Below are 6,000 nucleotides of genomic sequence, written 5' to 3' on the forward strand. Positions count from 1 at the left end.
CATTGGCAGTGGGGTGAGGGGGGGGGGGGGTTCCATGGCCCAATTTGTCCTAAACAGTTGAGGGAGGAGGTTTCAATGGCTTATCTTCACATCCTCAAGGTGGGGGAGGGGGGGTGGAGGTGGGAAATGCAGGCTATTTTCTCCTCAGTGGGATGGGAGCATTGAGCAATTTTCTCCTCATGGTGTGTAGAGTGTAAACAGGTCATTTTCCCATCATTTGGCATCGAGGGGCCTGCAGGCACATCTCTCCTCAGTGGGGGAGGGTGCGGTTCGTTTTCTGTTCAGTGGAGGGGTGAATGGGACCGTTTCCTATTCAGGCTAGGTGTAGTTCATTTTTTGGGCTTGCTGTAAACTATAAGATTGAACTTTGTTACAGGATGGTTATTTTGTTCAGGGCATTTCACGTATGTGGACTTCAAAACATTTTCGCCTTTTATTTCACCATTATGCTCTCTTAAGAGTTGCCGAATTTATTTGCATCTTGTGTTTTGGTTGCCTATTGGTCCTCACCCATCGGTTGCTATATCTGAGGAAAACAATTTTATTTTTCCTTTGGTTCTTCTCTATAGTCATGATCACCATTTATGTGCTTGGATTGACAATTCACACTGTTCTCTGCTGCCAGGGTTGTCAGGAGATTGTTAATTTTTTGATTCCTCACATTTCCTTTTTCCTTAGCACCTTTTTACTGTATTTTATCCTTGATTTTTGTTTGGGAAGTTCCTATCCAACAATTGTTAAATTGAGAGTCTTTGGGGTGAGCCTGTCATTTAACATGATGTTATGTGACATTATGCTGACAGTGCCACCTACTGGTGCAATGCCCTGACTGCTGGGCATTGCACCTTTTAAAAAAATAATAACAGATAATAAGCAAAGTAAGCAACATTCTCATTTACTTTGAGCAAAATAATAACCTCACAACATCTGTAGATACAAAAGCCACAATTTTAACTGGGGGTGAGGGTTGAGCGTGGGCTGGCGATGCTAGCCCTAGCTCGCTGACTGGAGGCCCATGCCATTTTTACTTCTGGGCCTCATTTAAATAAGTTAGGTCTGACTCCCACCTCACCCCAGCGTCAATGACAGGGCGAGAGCGGGGGAGCGCGGAAGGAGGCCACGGCTGGGCACCCGCTGGAACGGTCCTTGCCTAAGGTGAATCTGGGGGTGTTCTGGAAGCGATCATGGGGTGAGGGAAGCCTGGGGCACGGGAGGCCCTAGGTTTCCTGTGGGGCCCAGACGATCATTCCTGCACCTCTTGGCCCACAAGGAACCAAAATAATTTTTAAAAATTATATTTACCTACTCGGCCGTTTTCTGGGCCTGCTGCTTCTTAGCATTGGGTTTCCCTGATGAGGCACCAGGTGCTGACCTCATGACACAAAGTTAAAATAGCGTTGGGGTTTGATTAACATCATTGGACCACAACGTTTGAATCTCAATGAGGTCCACGCATGTCTGGGGCGAGCACCTTGCTTGATCTCCAATACATGCCTGCTAAAATGGTGCAAGGTTGGCATGGTGAGTTGTACAGTGCCGCGGTTTTAACCCCCTGTACGCCACGTTCTTGTCAGGCGGGAGGGGTTCAAATCTAGCCTTTAAATATTTATTTGTGAAATTTACGACAATTTTATTATATAGTATGTATAGTAATGTTTTTCTTATTGGTTGTTTTGGAATGAGTACATGGGTGTTATTGTTGATGATGTTCATCTGGGACTGAAAGATCATTTTTTAATATTAAATGTTCATGTGCAGAGTTATTTGAGGGGTCTTGTGATAATAATAGAGAAATTTTGTCATACATGCTGACCTTCATTAAATAATCATTGAACTTTGATGGACATTACAAGAAAGCAAAATTCCTTGATCACAAATAAGAGGCAAATTATTATTTTCTAATATGCTGCAATCTTTTCAACGGTGACAAATTTGAAAAGTGTCAACAGTACAATCTTCAGATAAGGGGGTTAATTTTGACATTTGACGATAGTGTGAGACGGGCGATATCGGATCAGCTGCCTGTTATACATCTCTCCGATTTTCATTTCCATTGCTGATCCGATATCACTCGTTTTACACTATTGTCCAAAGTCAAAATTACCCCCAGTAACTTTGGTCTGAAAACTACTGTTTAAATTTTTTGCATTTGGCACTACTGAAAAGATTGTAGTAACCTTAGAGTGCAGCACTTTGGAACATGGTATGTCACCCATTTTGTTGACAGACAAGATTCTGATACAACAGAAACCATGAACACAATGTACCTCTACAGCCACTCAAGCTTAATTGCTGTACTGTTCGGGTCGGACACCTAATTTACACTCCGTTTGATTTTCAGCTCCAGTTAAGACAGTGGAGCGTAAAATTGGGTGGGGTATAAATTGGGCACCAATTTCTCGCCAGGTGCGTTAGATTAAAATTGGTGCTCAAGTTCCTGTGCATCTTTGGTACTCAGATACACAGCACTAGAGCATGTCTACTAAAAAGGCATTTAGTTTTTTTTGAATAAGTACTAAAGCTGAAAATTGATTGAAGTATGATGCTGAGATTAGGTAACTTGCTTATGTCAAATGTTGAACATTGAGTTTGTCATTTAGAATAATATTTTTGAATTTGCAACGATTTTGTTATCAGTATGAGGTGTTACAGAACAATGGACACCCACCCATTAAAGTGAGATTCTATTCTAGTCTACTCACAAATGGTACACTTCAATAATGTATTTCTGGATTAAATCCTGTATCTTAGTCCTCATTACATATTGCTTTACTCTGAGAAAATTAATTTTGCTTATACACTAGCCTCTTTAAAGTAATCCATTATATGAAGAACTTTGAGATTTTTCTGAGAACTGTAATAATGTCCTATATAAATACAAATCTTTTTTTCTTTCTTTTGTAACATTGCATCTAACAACAATTATGGAGATAAAACCAGGATGATTGTACTCATATTTGATATCCATTGTATCTTTTGACCTTTCCCTCCTAGTGTACAGAATCAACTCAAATCCACAAGGACATGCATCCATTTTGTTCCCTGACTGAAAAGGCGGCAGACAGCTGACTTATTCAAAATCATCCTTTGATGTTCAACATCTAATATAAAGGTAGTTGGTAGATCAGGTAGATGAAACCTGCCTCAGGTTATTTCACTGAGGAATGTTCTTCCTTCCCCATGGGAAAACAAAGTATGTCAGAAACAAAATGCATTTTTCTTACGATGAAGCTCACCCAGTTCCTGGGATAGGATTGAGAAACATGTGAAACTTGTTCTACACAACATTTCTATCAAACATTTTAATATCAAATTATTGTACTTCAATTCATAGCTTTCAATTATATCTGACTTTTTCAATTCCTATTTTTATCAGTTTTTACCAATCATCCACAATACTGTAACTTAAACTGCTACTAAAGAAGCATTTCTAATATTAATCTCAACTACAGATTTTCACAAAATATATTCTACCTTGAACCCATGACTTCCTGAAGAGCATCATTAGCTGTGACAAAATTATAAGCCTTAAAATGACATGGGCCTCGTTCCTGGCATTTACGCTGGGATTGCATCTGCCAGTGCCCTTCAGCACTGATCCTGCTGAAGTATGCAATCAGAGGGCTAGTGGGTGCATGAGCCAATAGTGGCATATCTCAGGAGCAATTGTCAGGCAACTGCCTGCCTCAAGATACCAGTGAATACAATGTTGGTTCTGGGCAAGTGGGATGTCCCCTCTCTCACAGGAACACTAAACATACTGTTTTATAACAACAGGAGTGTCATTAACAAAGTATGGGAGAGAAAATGTAAAGAAGTGTGACACTTGGAGGAAGTAGTAGATGCTTGTTGCTGTGCCAAATGGGGAATGTTCGGAAATAGTGGGGGTAATTTTGACTTTGGGTGGATATTGTTGGTGAGAGGCTCGAGCTGTTTTGATGGCCTGGCCTCACCTGCATGATATCAGTGAGCTGCAGGCGTTGAACCAGCTCCGACAGGCAGCTCGCCACTTTGTGGGGTGGGGGTGGAGGTCGAGAAATCTGGCAGCTCCACTGTGGGGCTGAGCTAAAGGTTCAATGTTAAAGGTGGGGAGAGGCTACCGCTGGGTGGGGTGCAGATAGGCTGGCAGCAGGCCATAAGATTTTTATAGGGCTAGAAGGAGCAGCAACGTACCTGGTTTTGGAGCAGCCTACAGCAATCCCTTTGAGGACTGCCAGTTAGGCCGCTCTACAACTAATATCAATAGGCACAGTATATGTGGATTCCATGGTAGATCAAAATTGTTTTTGGGTCCTACGTACATGACAGGACTCCAATGCACATGTTGCAAGTAGGCTCCCGCCTGGAACAGAAAATGCCCAGAGGCAGATCAAGAGTGGGAATGAGACAGTAAAGTTCAGCCTTGTGATTTTTGCAGCGCTACTACTTTGTTCCTGCTGGACAGAGGCCATGAAATTCTCAGCCTCAGTGTTTTATAATGAAATAGATGTGGTGCGATGGTAATGATGATATAGTTGAGACGATTAATTATTTTGTGCCTGTTCTACTGTTACCGAGGTCTGGTCTCGTGTTTAATGGCTATTTTAACATACATTTCATGTATTTAGGCAACATTTAGATTCATTTGAAGGTGGTGTGGTTGGCCTAAAGACAATTATAGAGGATTAATTACTTAATTTCATAGTAGGTACAGCACAGGAGGAGGCCATTTGGTCCATCGTGCCTGCGCCAGCTCTTTGAAAGAGCTAGCAATTAGTCCCACCCACCCCCTGATCTTTCCCCATAGCCCTGTAAATGTTTTCCCTTCAAGTATTTATCCAATTCCCTTTTGAAAGTTACTATTGAATCTGTTTCCACCACCTCACTGTTCTACTGTCAAAATCCGATTTTATATATTTAGTGATCAGTTAATTAGTTGACTAAATTGTGGTTGACCCATTGCTATTTAGGGTACACTTACTAAATTTATTAAATTGTAGTTTGCATGCGTTGGCTGAAGCCTGATTGTACCTATTGAGGAACACTAATTTCATTGATTGATTTGTGATTGGCAGGTTCCCTATGAAGGCTGATTGTATTCATTGAGAGTGTATTTATTTAATTCATTAATTTAAGGCTGAAAGCATGGAATTTTTGGAGGCCTGATATTTATTTGGCAGTTGGAATGATGCTTGCTCTGAAGCCCGATGAAATCTTTGAAAACCTGATTCATATGTTTCCTGGCTGAAGCCCAGCTCACTGCGAAGCCTGATCGAAGTTTTGCAGGGCAGAATTATTTATTTGGCAGTTGAAGACCATTTAGCCCAAAGCCCAGTACAACTTTTGGAGGCTGGAGTTATTTCCTTTTTCACAGCTGAAGGGCCGCCGGCTGTGAAGCCCCATGGGATTTTCGGTAGTTCCATTTACATTTATTCATTCAAGCAGAAGTATAGTTTTCACGTTGGAGCAATGATGGGGCTGGTCTGTCACATACTGTGTGGGAGCTGAAGCACCCACTGGGCGGGAAGGCCACTAGACAAGTGGGAAGGGTTAGAGTTCAGGGAATGGGCTGACGCAGCAGGTTAGGTGGGAAGGAAGGAAGAACTGGATGCCATGGAAAGCAGTCAGGCAGCAGCAGTGTGTGACAGAGCAGGGCCAGAAGGAGCAGGGGAAGGCCCAACAGGGCACAGGAACATGGCCACCGGTGGGAGAAAGAAAAGCAGGGCTGCAGGGAAGGAGACCAGGAGGTGATGGTGGGGAAGCTCAGAATGGTACCTGAGGAGGGCTGACTGTCAACAAAAGGCTTGAGGGTGACAGCAGGAGACTGAGAAAAAGTAATATAAATAAATAAGATGACAAATAAAAGTTAAGTGAAAGAAATTTAATATGAAAAACAAACCCAAACTTACTTCTGCACCAAACAAAAAAACAATATGGCTACTGGAGATGGAGAGAGAGCTGGGAAACTGGTTCACAGTTTCACCAACTAGTGACAGCCTTCGACTACACTGTGAAGGGCTA

The sequence above is a fragment of the Heptranchias perlo genome, chromosome 3, assembly GCF_035084215.1.
Source record: "Heptranchias perlo isolate sHepPer1 chromosome 3, sHepPer1.hap1, whole genome shotgun sequence".
Classification (NCBI taxonomy): domain Eukaryota; kingdom Metazoa; phylum Chordata; class Chondrichthyes; order Hexanchiformes; family Hexanchidae; genus Heptranchias; species Heptranchias perlo.